The sequence below is a fragment of the Vespa crabro genome, chromosome 2 (assembly GCF_910589235.1).
Source record: "Vespa crabro chromosome 2, iyVesCrab1.2, whole genome shotgun sequence".
In the NCBI taxonomy this organism is placed as follows: Eukaryota; Metazoa; Arthropoda; class Insecta; order Hymenoptera; family Vespidae; genus Vespa; species Vespa crabro.
The window spans coordinates 4,522,900-4,540,442 of NC_060956.1; the positions used below are offsets into that span (position 1 = coordinate 4,522,900).

At 32.3% G+C, this 17,543-nt stretch overlaps 1 protein-coding gene across 9 annotated transcripts in view; it reads left to right on the forward strand.

Moving 5' to 3' along the window:
* The window catches only part of LOC124421968 (R3H domain-containing protein 1), a 52,379-nt gene that overhangs the window by 21,322 nt on the left and 13,514 nt on the right, over positions 1–17,543 (forward strand). For 6 of the 9 annotated variants that reach the window (XM_046957761.1, XM_046957766.1, XM_046957767.1 and 3 more), the window contains exon 1: positions 16,788–17,372. The exons of 2 other annotated variants lie outside the window; for them this stretch is intronic. The gene's annotated coding sequence lies outside the window, so the exon portion shown is untranslated. Of the gene's footprint in view, positions 1–16,423; positions 16,566–16,787; positions 17,373–17,543 lie in introns of those variants that run through there. One more of the 9 variants, XM_046957762.1, reaches the window with a different exon arrangement.

Consider the following 17,543-nt stretch of genomic DNA (forward strand, 5'->3'; position numbering starts at 1 on the left):
GAAGAAAAAGGAAGAAAAAATAAAAAAAATAAAAAAAAAAGAAAGAGAAAAGAAAAAGAAAAAGAAAGAAGGAAAAAAAGAAGAGGCGTTGGGAGATCGATGGACGTAGGTGCTAAATGCGTGCCCAGACATATATCCGTCGATGGATATACGTGTGGGCAGTGGTCGTCGGACGTCGTCGTGAAAATATTTTCATTATAAATAGCAAACGGTTGCTCTACGGAAGCCGTTTTACGGCTTTGCGAAAGAGAAAGATATAAAGAGAATATGTGTATTTGTGTGTATGAGAGAGAGAGAGAGAGAGAGAGAGAGAGAGAGAGAGAGAGAGAGAGAGAGAGAGAGAGAGAGAGAGAGCGAATAGTAACAAAATTCTATTTTCCTATCAACAAGCGCGCCTTCACGTTTATCTGATATACTTTTCTTCTTCGATTTTTATCTTTTTTATCGGATGATAAAGAAAATTTAATATGCACGAGAAATTAATACGCGTTGGGAAAATTTTTTGCGAACATTATCATAGATAATTATTAATACTGATAAAACGATCGTATTTTATGGATTTTTCTACGATTAAAAAATTTTTTTTCTTTTCCTCTTTTTTCTTTATTTTTATTTTTCTTTTTTTTTTTTTTTTTTTTTTTTTTTTGCAAATTTTGGATAGTACAATATCTGTACAAGCATTTTTTTATTTATATATATATATATATATATTATTTGGTACTTTTTTTTTATTATTATTATTAAATAGAAATGTATGCTTTGGAACGGCGTTTGAATGTTTTTTCGTTTTTTTTAGACGATTGTTATTCAGATTAGAAGATTGTTTTTTACAGATTCCGATTAAAAAAAATTTCATATCTGCTTGATCGAAATAGAATTTTGTTATTCTTAAAGTTATTTAATAATAGATAGCTTTGAATAGAAATGTTCGATGGAAGATTATTATTAATATTAAATATTTTCAAAGAATTATGGTTAGACAAGAACGATATTCTCCCTTTGCCTAATTCGAGGATAACATTTCAGATATTTTTTTTTAATTTCGTATAAAAACACAATCTTACTTCTTCTCTCTCTCTCTCTCTCTCTCTCTCTCTCTCTCTCATCTTCCCTTTTTTTTTCTTTTTCTCTCTAATCACTTTCGATTTAAAATAATTTCATATGTAGAATAAACGATAGAAATTATTATTCAATTGAAATCAGTTTTATTTGATAGAAATAATTCGATTGAGTCTGGTTTTCTTCGTTAAGGAGAAGTTGAATGCGATAATGTTCGCATTACGGTCGCTTTCCGTTATTATCGAGCTAACTTTAGAGGTGGCAGCGGCTCGTAAATCGTAATTCAAAGCTCCGCGTGCGTGAGAGAGAGAGAGAGAGAGAGAGAGAGAGAGAGAGAGAGAGAGAGAGAGAGAGAGGAACGTAATAGAGAAAAGGAAAAAGGGAGGTTAGTCGCTTTCGAAAATCAAATTACTCCCTTTACGTATGCAAATCGTATCAAGATGTCACATTGTTAGAACGAATTTTCCAAATGGGATAAAAAAAAATAAAAGAAGCTCCACGCTTTTCTTTTCATTTTATACTATGTTTATACTAATTTTCGTTTTGATTTGAGCTTTCATTACGAAAGTACTATGGCAAATAAACGGGAAAGAAAGAGATAGATAGATAGATAGAGAGAGAGAGAGTGAGAGAGTGAGAGAGAGAGAACAACAAAAAAAGATAGTATAAAATCGATTGAATGATTATATGAATAAATTTTCAATATTTTTTCTATCTTCTTCTTCTTCTTCTTCTTCTACTTCTTCTTATTTCTTATTTCTTTCTTTATTCCTTCTCTTTACTTACTTTCTTTCTTTCTTTCTTTCTTTCTTTCTTTCTTTCCTTTTTCTTTAATTTACTTTTCTTTTCTTTTCTTTTCTTTTTTTCTTCTTTTTCTTATTTCTACATTATCCACGATCTTTAACGTGAATAAGAAAGAAGGAAAGAAAATATAGGAAAAGAAGAAGAAGAAGAAGAAGAGCAGGAGGAGGAGGAAAAGGGAGGAGGAAGGTGGAGGAGGTGAAAGAGGAGGAGGAGGAGGAAAAGAAAAAATAAATCTCGTACTTAAAGGATTATAGAAAAACATATGTAAACATTGAAGAATAAGGAATTGGTATGTTCGTATTGTTGACACAGACAGTACCCATCCCCTATTCCGTATTTTCGCGATTTAAGTCTTTCGAGGGTTGGTTTGGTGTCTGTAAGGGAAGTATGTAGCTTGGAAAATGTGTCCCGCGAGAGAATCTCGCCTCGGAAGATCGAATTCTGTCTTCCAGATGGAAAGTATAGTACGTGGAAAAGAGAGAGAGAGAGAGAGAGTGAGAGTGTGAGAGAGGGGGGTGGGACAAGAAGGGAGGGAAAGGGAAGAGAGAAGGTTTAAGTTGAAGAGGAACTCGATCTGTCTTCGTCGCTTATTCTCTGACCTATTTGCCGATATATGGGTCATGGAGTTCAGTAACCTTCGATTTTGTGGGGGTTCGGTCACATAACGGGTGATCAGAAAATTCATCCGAACCATTGCACAATTTGAATGTTTATGGTATATTTCGACGAAAATATCCTATCGGAATTTTCGTCAAATTCATGATATTCTTTTGCGCAATTTCTTATTTCTACTCTTTCCTTTTTTCCTTTTTCTTATTGTTTCTTTCCTTCTTCTTTTTTCTTTTTTCTTTTCTTTTTTCTTTTTTTTTTTTTTTTTTTTTGAAGATTAAACAGTTCTACGCAACTTTAATTGCATCGATCGTTTTATTTCGCTAAACTTTATAGATAGAAACGTTAAGGATTTGATCGAGTTAGAACGATACGAAGAGGAAGGAGAAGGAAAAAGAAAAAAGAAAAAAGAAAGAAAGAAAAAAGGAAAGAAAGGAAAAGAAAAGAAAATGGAGAAATGGTGAATGAAAGAGACAAACAGACAAATAGACAGATATATATAGATAGATAGATAGATAGATAGATATATAGATATATAGATAGACAGAACAAATGGAACGTAACAACGACAGCTGGTATTACAGTATGTAAATGTGCGAAATGAAATCCTCCAGAGCGTAGTTACTCACTTACAAACATTCACGCGGAATGAATTATTATTATTCTGTCACGTTAGTTCGACTTGTTATCAATCTTTTTACCTAATCTCCTTGGCCCCCCCCCTCCCCCTCCCACCCTAACCTTTCTGCCTATCTCTTAGTACCAATGGTACTTCTCTATTATTTCTTTCAACGCCATAATATTTTTCTTCTAGTACTTTTCTCCTAATCCCTCCCCTACTTCCCCCCCCCCCACTCTCTAAGGTTTTTATTTCCTCGCGATATTTTTTTCATGTATGCGGAAATTCTTAGCGTCATCGTCCTCGACACATCGCCAATACCATCGGGATCGGCCATTGTCATCGTCATTGATCACCGTCAAGCGATATCTTTTAACGTTTGAAATTAAATCGCGATAAATTCATTCGCTTTTCCAATTAACCCCCACCTCCCCTCTCTCTCACTCTCACTCGTCATTACTTATTCCAATTATTTCCTATCGCTATTGTTCACAATCTTATTTTATGATATCTTTGTCGGATCGACAGAGATCGAGATTATCCGAAATCTTTCAACTTTCGAGAGAAATTCTTCTTTTCTATTTACAAATTTACGAAAACGATTTTTTTCTTCTTTTCCTTTCTTTCGTTTCTTTTCGTATTTCTCTCTCTCTCTCTCTCTCTCTCTCTCTCTCTCTCTCTCTCTCTCTCTCTCTCTCTCTCTCTCTCTCTAACTTGCGTGAGACAAACAGATGTTTCGTTTTCTCTCTTCTCTTTCTCCTTCTTTTTCTTCGTAAATATATATATATATATATATATATATTTTTTTTTTTTTCACGATAACAATTTTCCATTATCTCTTTCTCCCTTTTCTCCTTTTATCATGTTGCAAACGATTTTCCATCTTTTCTTTCTCTCGTTTTCACTCATGAACCCAATTTCCCCGTCTTTATCTCTATATTTCGTTCTTTCCTCTTATTCATTCAAACGATTTCCCATCTACCTACCTTTTCTAACCATTTTCTCTTACTTATGAAGACAATTTTCTATTCCCCCCCTAAACTCCTTTTCTATTCCGTTTCTCTCTCTCTCTCTCACTCTCTCCTTCTCTTACATATATATATATATATATATATATATTTATACTTTCGTAGTTTGTCAAGAGGAAGGAAGCAAATTGTAAGAGTTATCGTTTTTCTTTTTATTTTTCTTTCTTTTTTTTTTTTTCAATCCAAGTTTTAAAAGTTCCTTTTACGATTACGCATTAATTATTTTTAATCGTTCTTTATCTTCGTATTCTATTCTTCAGATAGAATATATTCATATAGATAATGTCGATTTTTGTAACGGGAGAAAAAGATATCCATCGAGGTGTCCGAAGGAAAGCTCAATGTAACGTGTAAGATTTATTACGAAGTTACCGAGTATGTTTCGTGTACGAAGAATAATAAGAATAAGAAGAAGAAGAAGAAGAAGAAGAAGAAGAAACGTCGTACGAATGAACGGAAAACACGAAAACGCTTGCCAAATGAACTTTGGCAAAATGTCACCGCGATATCGGCAAGTGTGAATAAAGTGTGTGTTAACGGTGAAAGTCTTTGGTTTGGATTGGCCAATACGGAAGGACAACGCTGAACGAATGATTTACGTAATGCTTTCGTTGAAGATTTTAATACTCATGAAGACAGATCGGTGTTATCACGTCGTTCGAGATTTTAACAAAATTTCGAATGAAATTTTACACGTGTTCTTTTCTTTTCCGGTATTCTTGTTTTGTTTTGTTTTCCTTCTTCTCTCTCTCTCTCTCTCTCTCTTTTCTCTTTTTCTTTTTTTTTATTTCGCCTACGACAAAATACGAACGCAAATATCTTTGACTTTCTCGTAAGATTCTTGCTGCTGGTTTTTTCCTTTTTGTTTAATATTTTTTTTTTCTCTTTTAATTTTCTTTTTCTCTCTTCTTTTCTCTATTCTTCCGTTATTCATAGACTCCTATGATATTCTTCAGACATAACGAATTTCAAGAGAATCTCTCGAAAGTTTGGAGAAATCAAATTTTGTTGAATTGGAATACTCGAAAAGGATATATTCAGGAGGATGATGCATATCCTTCAAGAAAAATTCCACGATAAAATCGAGCGAATTTGGAATTCTTTCACGTACCACGGATAAGATTTTTCTGGCTAGGAAAACAAAGAGGAAGAAAGAGAAAGAGAAAGAGAGAGAGAGGGAGACAAAAGTATAAGGAAAAGGGTTTGCAGAATGCATCCCTCGTTCTCGTGTCACAGCAGTTTTCACCGAAACCAAATGACTTCTCAGGGATTCGAAAGAATCTCTCGACGGATAAATGAAATATGTTATTTATTAAACGTTAACGTAAAAATATTTATACGAATGTTCACCTTATTCGTTACACGTCAGATATTTTACAAATGATTTTATTTAAACGATTCGAAAGAAAAAAAGGGAGGAAGGATAAAAATGAAAATAGAAATAAAAATAAAAGAAGCGATTTCCGTTCGATGACATAAAAAAAAAAAAGAAAGAAAAAAAAAGGAAAGTAGATGGAGAATGAACGAAGTGATGAATATTAAAAGAACAAAAAAAATAGAAAAAAGAAAGGGAAGAAAAAAGAAGAAAGTAAGAAGAAGAAGAAGAGAAGAAAAGAACAAGAAATCTCACTCGAAATAACCCCATTTTTTAAATTCCATCGAAGGATTCCCGTCAATCGATCTGTTCGGATTCCCTCCATAAATTGAAAATAATTCTGCAACGATGCCGATCATCATTATCGTCTATGTCAGCTTTAATAAAGCAAATGATTAATCATCGATAGTTACCAAAATGGTAAATTCATGGCACGTTATTGGAATACATTTATTCGATTATGTAATGTTTGCCATTTAAAAGGCTTTTTCGTTAAAGTTTTGGAACGGACGAAACGAATGAAAAAAGTCAAAGAGAAATACAGAGAGAGAAAGTGAAAGAGAGAGAGGGAGATAAAGAGAGAGAGAGAGAGAGAGATAGAGAGAGAGAGAGAGAGAGAGAGAGAAATAGAAAAGGAGAGATGAGTTTTGATTTTAAATATGATGAAGGAGAATTTTCCTGATGAAAGAGATGGGGAGAGAGAGAGAGAGAGAGAAAGAGAAAGTATAAAAAAAAAGTGGAAAAGAAAAGGAGAAAAAAAGAGTAAGAGAGAGAGAGAGAGAGAGAGAGAGAGAGAGAGAGAGAGAAGTTAGTGGTAAGAGAGAAAAAAGGGGTAGATGAGGGAGCGGCCTGTTCAAAGAGTACCCAGATATCCTTATTCGAATGTTTAACACGCGGAGGGTGGCCGATGCGTCTGTCCAGGGAGAGTAGGTCGTTTCCATGGCGACAAGGGGTGCATCGGACTGGTACGTATCGCTAAACTCTACGTACCCCCTTGGCGGCCTCTAACCTAAACCCCTTTCATCCCCGTTCTCCTTCCTCACAACCTTCCCTCCCTCCTTCCCTTCTACCATTCCTCCTTCCCCCTTACCCCTCTCTCTCTCTCTCTCTCTACGTTTCAACTCCTGCAGAATATCCTGCTGTACCGCCTGCAGCCTCTCCGCCGCTTGCCTGGGTTTATCCTACCCCTGCGAACGATTTTTTCCTCCAAATCGATCCTTCTATTTTTTTCATTCGTACTAACTTTACTCTTTCCCTCTCTCTCTCTCTCTATCTCTCTCTTTCTCTTTCTCTTTCTCTTTCTCTTTCTCTCTTTCTATTTTTCTTTCTCTTTCGTTTTCTCTCTTTCTATTTTTCCTTCTCTTTCTCTCTTTCTATTTTTCTTACTCTTTCTCTCTTCATTTCGTCTCTCTCTTTCTCTCTCTCTCTCTCTCTCTGTCTCACATTTCGTATTCTCGATATTTCAATAGTAAATATAGACGTAAAAGTTAATAAGTGAAATATTATATTAACCTTCGTTTAATTCATTGATTATATATACTCCATTAAGAATTGATTAGAGAATGAAAGAATGAGAGTTAAGAGAAGAAAAGAGAAGAAAAGAAAAGATATAGAGAAGAAACGTTGCATATTTTAATCGAGGGATCAAATTTACGAAAGATCAAGATTGGTTCTTTTTTCTTCCCCTCCCCCCCCTCTCTCTCTCTCTCTTGATGAATTTCAAATGAAAAATGGAAAGATTTTTCGAGCTGAATTTTTTTATTTTTTTTTTTTTTTTTTTTTTTTTTTGTTTTATGGCGGAGGAGAATTGAGTTGAGAATGAAAATGGTATTTTGTGGGAAATTCGTGAAATATCGAGTATTGCTCTAGTCCAATCTCTCTCCCTCTCTCTTTCTCTCTCTCTCTCTTTCTCTCTCTTTCTCTCTCTTTCTCTCTCTTTCTCTCTATCTCTCTTTCTCTTTCCGTATGTATGCACAATAACGTCGAGGGTGCGTATTATCGATCTGTCGGCTTATCGCTTGGACTTTTTTAGGGACACGGGGAAAACATTTGCGTAAGAGTGTACGCGAGGAGGATGGTATTATTGGTAAACCGAGCGCACCCTTCGTTCTTTCCGTTGCCTCCTTCCGCCGGGGAAGATCGCATGATTTCGCGAAATAGCTTGCGAAATGCGACGATGACGTTCGCTTCTGAATCATCGACAATTTTGAAAAGTCTTTACTTAAAGTTCCTTTCTTTCTTCGTCGAACGAAAAAAAGAAAAAATAAAAGGTAGTAAACGTCTATCTCTCAAATTGACTTTAAATATTAGTAAAAATGAAAAAAAAGAAAAAAAGAAAGGAAGAAAAAAAATGAAAAAGAAAAAGATAAAGAAAGCAAAATTTTCACTCTTATCGATAAATGATTAAATAAAAATTAATCGTTTCCGTTTACTTTTCTTTATATCAATATTTTTCTAACATTAATATCTTGATAATAATCCGATTATATCGATGGGTATCGGATATCTAATCGAATAATAAATAAATCAATAATTGAATTTTTCTCATATTTATTTTAGTAAAATGAAATCTTCTCAATGTATTAATATTCGAATAATAATACCTACGAAAATGACAATGCGTCCTATCTGATAAAAAAGATATAAGTTTCTTTCATCTTTTTCTATTTATCGTAATATTTTTGAAATATTATTCATAAGGTATTGTTTTAACAATAATACAATTATAATTGTAATGATTATCTCATTATTATTCAATCGTTATCTAATCATTATATAATAATCCAAATTAAATTAAAAAGACATTATCATCCCATAATAATAATAACACTGTGATAATAAACTATATATATATATATATATATATATATATATATATATATACAAAGAAAAAATTAAAAAGAAAAGAAAACAACAATGATTGATCAATGATCGTGATTAATTCAATGAATGATTCGAGAAAAAGTTTAAGCTGGTCCACCGGCGCAGTGGTACTGCGATCGATATCGAAAGTGTTTTTCGTTGAAAAAGACACCCCGTATTATTCCAGGGGATATAGGGGTGCATGACCTAGATTCGCTTGGGCGTGTTATATGGGTCATAGACACCATTCGTGGCTGGTCACAGGTACGTTCTTTACGTCAGCGTGTACGTGCACCTATGTCCTACATATTTACACGTGTATGTATACACACAAATACACACACGAGCGCGCGCGCGCATGTATATGCATGTGTGTATATATATATATATATATAAGATGGGGCAGGAACGGGATGAGTGAGGGGGGGAGGAAGGGCTGCTATGTGAATGCGCCCGCGCACACACGTTCAACCCGGATTATAGTAGTTTCCACGGGAACAGGAATTCTCGAATATGGGACAAAAGAGAGATAGAGATAAATATACTGAGAGGACATTTTTCATTTATATTGGTAACGTAAAGTTTGTTTCGTTCTAATCATTTATTTCTAATAGATTATTATCAAACGATAAATAGATAGATAAATGAATTTTAAATATATATATATATATATATTCTTTTTATTTATTATTTTTATTCAAGCATTTCTTTATTATTTATGTTATTTTATTTTGTTCCGTTTTATTTCGTTTCAATTTATTTTTTCCGTTTTTTCATTTTTATTTGAGTAAAAGTAAAAGAGTAATTTTGGTAGATCGCGTATATACCGTTGTTTAATTGATAGTTTCAAAAAAAAAAAAAAAAAAAAAAAAAAAAAAAAAAAAGAAAAAAAAAACCATATAAATTAGTCAAACGCGTTGTAAACAAGAGATGAAAAATGGCACTAACAAAAATTATAGGAAGGGAGGATGGGGAAAGATATATATATATAGATAGATAGAGAGAGAGAGAGAGAGAGAGAGAGACAACTGAAAAAAAAAGAGAGAAACAAAGAAAATTGGGATAGAAAAGGAATAGAGAACAAATTATTTGCTTCACATATAAATTTCGATATTTTTGCGATTAGTTTGAAAAAAAAAAAAAAAGGAAAAAAAAAAAAATAATATGGACATTTAATAAGAGAAAAAATATTTAATTATCAACAACCGACCTAGAAATCTAATCTTTTAGAAGGGAAAATTATGTCTTTGTTTTCTTTAACGTATTAGACGAGAATAGATAGATACGAAATAGTAGTTTATCCTTGAATCTATTCTCTAATCGATAACGTCGATAATTAAGTCTACGTATAAGTATATTATTAGCACCGGTTATTGCCGATGTAGATTTTTATTTGATATATTAAGATTTACGAGAAAAGGGTATATATGGGGGTTCATTCGTTCGTTCATTCGTTCATTCGTTCCTTCCTTCGTTCGTTCGTTCAAAATTATTTCACGAGGATATAAATATCTTTTCATTAACTTTGTGACGCAAAACTGATACCTATATATATATACATATATATACACCTGCATGCATATATAAGTATAGATATATACGTGGGACGAAGAAAAGAGTATATGGAGATTTGTACGTTCGGAAAGGAGAAAAAAAAATTCGTTTCGTCGTTTCAATCCTAATTCGTTAAACGTACATGACATTTTTATTCGATCGGAAATGAGAGAACATTTTGAAAAAAAAAAAAAGAAAGAAAGAAAAAAGCAAAAGGAAAAAAAGGAAAAAAAAATAGAAAAGAGAACATGACTCTCCACATCTCTTTTCCACCTTCCCCCTCCTCTTCCTCCCTAAAATTAAAAGTTAATATCCACTTCATATCTCATATCCGATGATATTCTTTATATAATGTCGAACTTTTTGTTTTTCAATCCTTTGTATTTTCTTTCTCTCTCTCTCTCTCTCTCTCTCTCTCTCTCTCTCTCTCTCTCTCTCTCTCTCTCTCCCTCTCTCTCTTTCCTTTCATTTTATTAATACCTACATATCCGTAACGTTTTACGTTGCTAATTTGATTTTCACATTCCTATGTTTATTATGCTCTTTTTCTACTAGTATTCATTTCCATGGTGAACTTTGAATTTTTTCAATATTAACGAGACAGGCCGAGTTGGAAATACGCAGTTTTCATTTTTCTTCGATAAAAAAAAAGAAAAGTATGTGAGAGAGAGAGAGAGAGAGAGAGAGAGAAAATAAATGTAAAAAAAATTTATTAAGAATAATTCAAGCGAAATTATTTATTTCGTTAGAAGAAATATTATTGGGAAAAGGATAAAAAAGAAAAAAAAAAGAAAGAAAAAAGAAAATAGAAGAAGAAAAAAATGGAAGGAAAAAAGATAACTAGCGAGGATCAGTGAATCTTTCGGATAAATTCTTGAGAACAATCGTTGTAGAATAAGAAGAAGTTGTTGGTCCAATGAAATTGAACGAGATCCTCGGCCACGGTCTAATAAATTACTAATTCGCCTGGTAGCGAGTTCCGAGTTAACGATCTCTTCCTTTTCTTTTTCATTACGATCGTTACGTCACAGGAGTCGTTAAAAACAGCTACTACCAATCTTTATTTTATCGCATTAATCCTCCATAACCCAATTTTTTTTCATTCATATCTAAAAACAAAAATTTATTATACGTATATAAACGTAGAACGTCGCTATAATATACCTTATTAAGTAGTACTTATACTCACCGAACATTATTTCTTAAATATAAATTAATAATTATTATTCTAACAAAATAATACAGTAAATCATATATATATGAGCCCGTTTATTTTGAAAGTGGCCTAAGTCTAAAAAAAAAAAAAGAAAAAAAAAAAAGAAAATGGATTAAATATAAAAAGTAATATAAGTGTAAATAAAAAATAAATATGAATATAAATGGACTTAGGTCATTTTCAAAATAAACGGCTCATATATATACATATATACTCATCTACACAGGAAATTTGAACAAAAATTATATACATATATACGTATATATATATATATATATATATATATATATATATATATATATATATATATATATATTTAATTATTAATTAATTATTATTAATTATTAATTATATATAATATATATTATTATTATATATATATATATTCAATATATATATAATAAATAAAAATATATCTAATATACAGATATTCATTATTATTATTATTATTATTATTATTATTATTATTATCATTATATCCATATAGATATAATATAGTAATTAGATAAAAATAGAAAATGATAAATAGAACTAAATAATTTCCATTAATTTAATTATGTACATATATAATTAAATTAATATATATATATATAATATAATTAAATAAATGTATATATATATATATATATATATATATATATATATATATGTATATATAAGTGTATCAGAGGATTAAATGTAAAACATTGTTTCATTTATATTATCAATTTGTAATTATCGAACTGTAAATTAATCATAAATCTTTCGTGCGTGTAAGAGGAATAAAAAAAAAAAAAGAAAAAAAAAATAAGAGAAGAAAAACGAAAAAGAAAACAAACAAGAAGAAAAAGAAGAAGAGCGGTCGATGACGAGAGAGGAAGCACATCGTCAAATCGTTAAAGCGTCATGAAATAGAGGATGCGATAGCGATGTCCGTCGTGCGACACGAGAACTGCATACGAAACTATTTTCGTCTCTCTCTCTCTCTCTCTCTCTGTCTCTCTTTCTCTCTCCCTCTCTCTCTCTTTCCGTCTCTTTCTCTCTAGTTTTCGGATAGATTCGCGATCAAACGGATGGGATTAGTTTGCCTCGACGAATTTCGTTGGTGAATTAACAATCGATATCTCCCCTACAATCACTGATGATTATCCAGAGATTAGAATGATTGATTTTTTTTCGCATATCTCTCTGACTCATTCGTAAATGATTTTCGATACAATAAATCATAAATTATACCAATCTTTCTTCCTCTCTCTCTTTTTTCTTTCTCTTTTTCTTTATTTTTTATTTTTTCATTCTATTCACATATTCCATTTTTATACTCACGGATATATACATTTTTTATATACATACATTCATACACACACACACACACACACACACACACACACACACACACACTCATATACTATATACGTTCATTCATTTATTCTTGAATCCGATTGAAGTATAAATAAATAAATGTTTCATTTTTTAAGACAAGCGTACGACCAAATTAGTTATTTATTTATTTATTTATTTATTTATTTATTTATTTATTTTGTTAATTTAGCTTTCGACAAATGTTTCCATTTATTTTTTATAAACGAATGGTTACATTTAGTTTAAATGAGATAAAAGTAAATGTACTATTCAATGTGGAAGAACCGCCATTTTTAGTAGTTAACAAAGTCACGCAATAGATAATACAAATAATATTTGTGTATCCTAAGTCCCATGATTCGATATATATAAATTTTCTATATCGTTCTTATATTATAGATCATATATAGATCTCTCGGCTTTCTCATGCTATCCTTTTTGATTCTCAAGCAACCTTTCGATGAAGCTGTTACGATAAATAAATAAGAGACGATTCAACGAGTTCCCTCTCATCTTGTTGTCACTCTGCACGCGACAGAGAAATCTCTTTCCGAGAAGGGAATAGACATCTGACGAGATCTTTCTTAAAAAAGAAGATGTTGCATCGAAAAAGATCGAGAGGTTCGAACAACAATTTTCTTCCTTTACTTACTTATTTATTTATTTATTTATTTATTTACTTACTTTCCTTTTTTTTTTTCTTTTTTCTCTGTACTCTTCGACTTTCTTGTTTCCAAAAAAAAAAAAAAAAAGGAAAAAAAGAAAAAGAATAACAAACAAATCTTGAATTTTTTTACAAAAAAATATCTTGTTTATATATAAAATTAAAATTTGTTTATATTTATAGGCACAAACACACACACACATATATATGTGTGTACCTATATATATATATATATATATAACATATAAACATATTCACACAAGCAACATATATACACATATAATATCTGTGTGTGTGTGTGTGTGTGTGTGTAAGAATTTATTACTTTCTGCTATGTTAGTATATAATAGCTCAGAAAAATTTTTTTTTTCTCTACGTAAGATAAACAACTTTTCACATTGAACAATATAACGCGATATTCGATATCTGATATTTCTTTGGATTTTTTCATTTATTATCGTTATGAACGAGAATCACTATTATCTTTTGTCTCATTTTTTCTTAATGGTCGATACGCTGCTTTGTATCTACATACTTAGAAGTTGATACGTAATCATGTAACTCTTTTTCAGTACTCTCTCCCTCTCTCTCTTTTTCTCTCATACACATACACACACACATTTGTTCGTGTGCCATCAACATACACACGACACATAGCGTACTCGACTTTACGTTCTCTTCTTTTTGTCGTCATATTTCTCTTCTTCCTTTTCTTCTTCTTCTTCCTCTTCTTCCTCCTCTTCTTACTCTTCTTTTTCTTCTTCTTCTTTTTCTTCGTTTTTTTCCCTTCTCGCTCATTCTCTTACCCGCAGTATTTTCCTGGCCGACAGCCCACCTAAATCACCAAACGAATTCTTTTTTTAAGCCGATCTTAACTCGAAAGCCGGACCTTCCCTTATCTATTTGAGTGGAGTAGGAGGTTTGAAAAAAAAAAAAAAAAAAAAAAAAAGAAAAAAAAAGAAAAAGAAAGGGAAAAGAAAAAAATCAAAGAAAAATACATATTAAAAAATAAAAAAAGAAATAAAAGGGAAAAGAAAAGAAAAGATAAGAATAATATATGAAAAGAATTAATTTGAAATGAAAGAAAATATTTTCCACCTCTCTCTTTCTTTATTTTTATTATACCCCCTTCATTCCCTTCTCTGTACACTGGGGTTGTCTTTACGAGCTCGACAATACCCTCTCTAACAAATTTACGAGTCCTTCTTTTACCTTTCATGGAATCCGAAGTGCCTTCCATGGAATTTTTTCATTTATAATATACTCTGTTTCTCTTTGGCTCTCCCTCATATTATTTGTCATTTCATCTCTCTCTCTCTCTCTCTCTTTCTCTCTCTCACTTTTACTCTTACTTTCACTCTCACTCTCTCACTCTCTCTCTCTCTCTCTCTCTCTCTCATTTTCAAAGAAAAACGCTCGGAGATATATTCTCTCTCGGACCGAGTCATTGATTAAAAATCTCATTTCGTGTTTGCGAAATAAAATCAAAGTAAAAAAAGAAGATGGCGCGGAGGAAGGAGGGAAGTTGTAATAACAAATATTTATATAATAACTATATATATATATATATATATATATATATATATAACGCACGCGCGCACACGACTGGAGCGAATTCTTTGCAAAAAATTTAATCACGACGATACGTCTTTCTCGTTTTAACGTAACATACAATTATTTATTTTGATTAAACGAGAATATTGAAGATTTTGGAAGAAAATATGTATGTAAACGATATATCGTTAGAAAAATCATTAGAAGGTAATAATGATTTCTTTTGTTGAAAACGTGAGAGTTGATTTATTGGTACGTTCGAAAATTAGTTCAATTTTCTCGACGAGTTAATCCGATTAATGAATTAATTGATCTATTATATTGTTACTATATCATCATCATCTGATACACGTTATTGTGAGTGTGTGTGTGTGTGTGTGTGTGTGTGTGTGAGTGTATATGAATTTATTAACAAACGTCTTCCTATGATAATACGTAATCATTACGTTATGGAATAATACATAATCATTATATAGAAATTTCCATTTGATAACCACATTACAACAATTTCCATCAATTTTACTTAATTTTTATTTTTTTTCAATTTAAAAAAATAAAAGAAAAAAAGAATCGTAGAAAGCGTAAAAACGTTGAAAATTTTTACGAGAAACAAACAAACAAAAAAAAAAGAAAAGAAGCAATAACCAAGAAAAGAAAAAGAATACTTTTTCAACGCGCAAATATGTACATTCTATTACAAAAAAAAAAAAAAAAAAAAAAAAAAAAAAATTTAAATAAAAAAATAGAAAACGTTATAGCGCATATTGACCAATTGAATTTTACATTGTAATACGACGATCACGAAATAACCATCTTCGTTGTCAAGAATATCCTCGTCGAAGAGTTAGGGAATCAAAATGAAAAAAAAAAAAAAAATAATAAATAAATAAATAGAAAAAGGAACAAAAAAAAAATTGACCAAAAAAAGAAAACGAAACAGAAAGGAACGAAAAGGAGAGTCGGAAAAAAGAAAGAGAACAAAAAGAAGCAAAGAAAGAAAAGAAAACAAAAATGAAAGAAAAACAACATAAAAAGAGATGTAAAAGAACCGCATTAAAAAAAAAAAAAAAAAAAAAAAACATTCCGATCTTGTCTCGTATATCGCATAAATGGGGGAAGAGAAAAGAGAAAAGAAAAAAAAAGAAGAAGAAGAAAAAAGAAAAGAAGTGTAAAGAGAAAAAAGTAAAAGAGTGGAGAGAGAGAGAGAGAGAGAGAGAGAGAGAGAGAGAGAGAGAGAAGGAAAGGAAACAACAAAAAAAAGGAACGAAGAAACAAAAAAAATAACGAAAATGAGTAACTAAGAAAGAAAGAAAAAAAAGAAAGAAGGAGGAAGAGAGAGAGAGTGAGAGAGAAAGATGCGTTGGACGATGAGAAGAGGTCCACAGGGGTTGAACGTTTCTCGGTACGCCCGTTAGAGATACGGTTTAGAGAAGACACGCGCGCACGCGTGCACTTGCTCGACATACGGCCAGGCGTACCTTCCCTCTCTCTCTCTCTCTCTCTCTCTCTCTCTCTCTCAATCTCTTTCTCTCTCCTTCTCATTCATCCCCCCTTCAGTGACGCGCTCCATCGGTCCACCTCCCACTCTTTCACCTCTGGAGAGCGTCGTAGGTAGGTGGTGGGGAGTCGGTGGATTGTCTCTCTCTTTCTCCTCTCTCTCTCTCTCTCTCTGTCTCTTTATCTTTCTCTCTCTTTCTCTTTCTCGCTCGTTCGCTCAGTACCTCTCTCTCTCTCTCTTTTTCACGTACATACATACACACATTCTCACTGACTCGCATATTCGCTCACTCTTTCTCTCAGTCTCTCGCGTGAAGCGGTCTCGCGCTGACGCATAGTGTATCGTGCTTCTCCTCTCGGTCTCTACGTTGCGGCTGGTCCAGGTCCCTTCGTCTTCGTTGAGACTTTACTATCATCTCTCTCTCTCTCTCTCTCTCTCTCTCTCTTTCTCCTTTCTCTTTTTCTCTCTCTTTCTCTTTTAACCTGTCCTAATCTTTTTAACACTTCTTTTTCTACTACTTTTACTTCTTTTTCAGTTTTCTTTTTCGTTTCTCTTTCTCTCTCTCTCTCTCTCCTTCTATCTTTTTTCTTTCTCCTTTAACCTGTCCTAATCTTTTTTAATACTTCTTTTTCAATTTTCTTTCCCTTTTCTCTCTCTCTCTCTCTCTCTCTCTCTCTCTCTCTCTCTCTATCTACCTATCTATTTCTCTTTCTCTGTCTTATATCTTCCGTCTTTTTCATTGGACATCATCAGTATTGTTATACCGAAGGAGTAGTTAAACTTACATGAAAAATTTATAGGGAGAGAGAGAGAGATATAAAGCTCGTGCGAAAATCATGTTCTGGATACACCGTGGAAGGGGCGAGAGATAGCGTGTTTGCTATTTTCGAGACGCTGTGGAGCTTTGCCAAAGCGTGCCTTGCCTTCTCTCTTTCTCTCTCTCTCTCTCTCTCTTTACTTTTATTTTTCTCTCTTTCCTCTTCTACTTATTTCTTTATCTATTCCTTCTTTTTCTTTCTTTCCTTCTCTCTCTCTCTCTCTTTCTCTGTCTTGTATCCTCTATCTCTATCTCTATCTCTATCTCTCTATCTTTCGTTGTTGAGACAAGTGAAAAGGAGAATTGATGTTATCGTTATCCTGTTATTATTATCATTATTGGGAATTAGATAAGAAGAGGATAAAAGGAGTGGTGAATTTTCAAGAGGATTTTTAAACTATTGTTTACTTCGTATCTCTCCTTTCTCTCTCTCTCTCTCTCTCTCTCTCTCTCTCTCTCTCTCTCTCTCTTCTCTCCTCTTTCTGTATCTCTCTGTCTATGTGTTTTGCGTATGTGCATACGCGCGCTCGCGCGCGCGAGCTT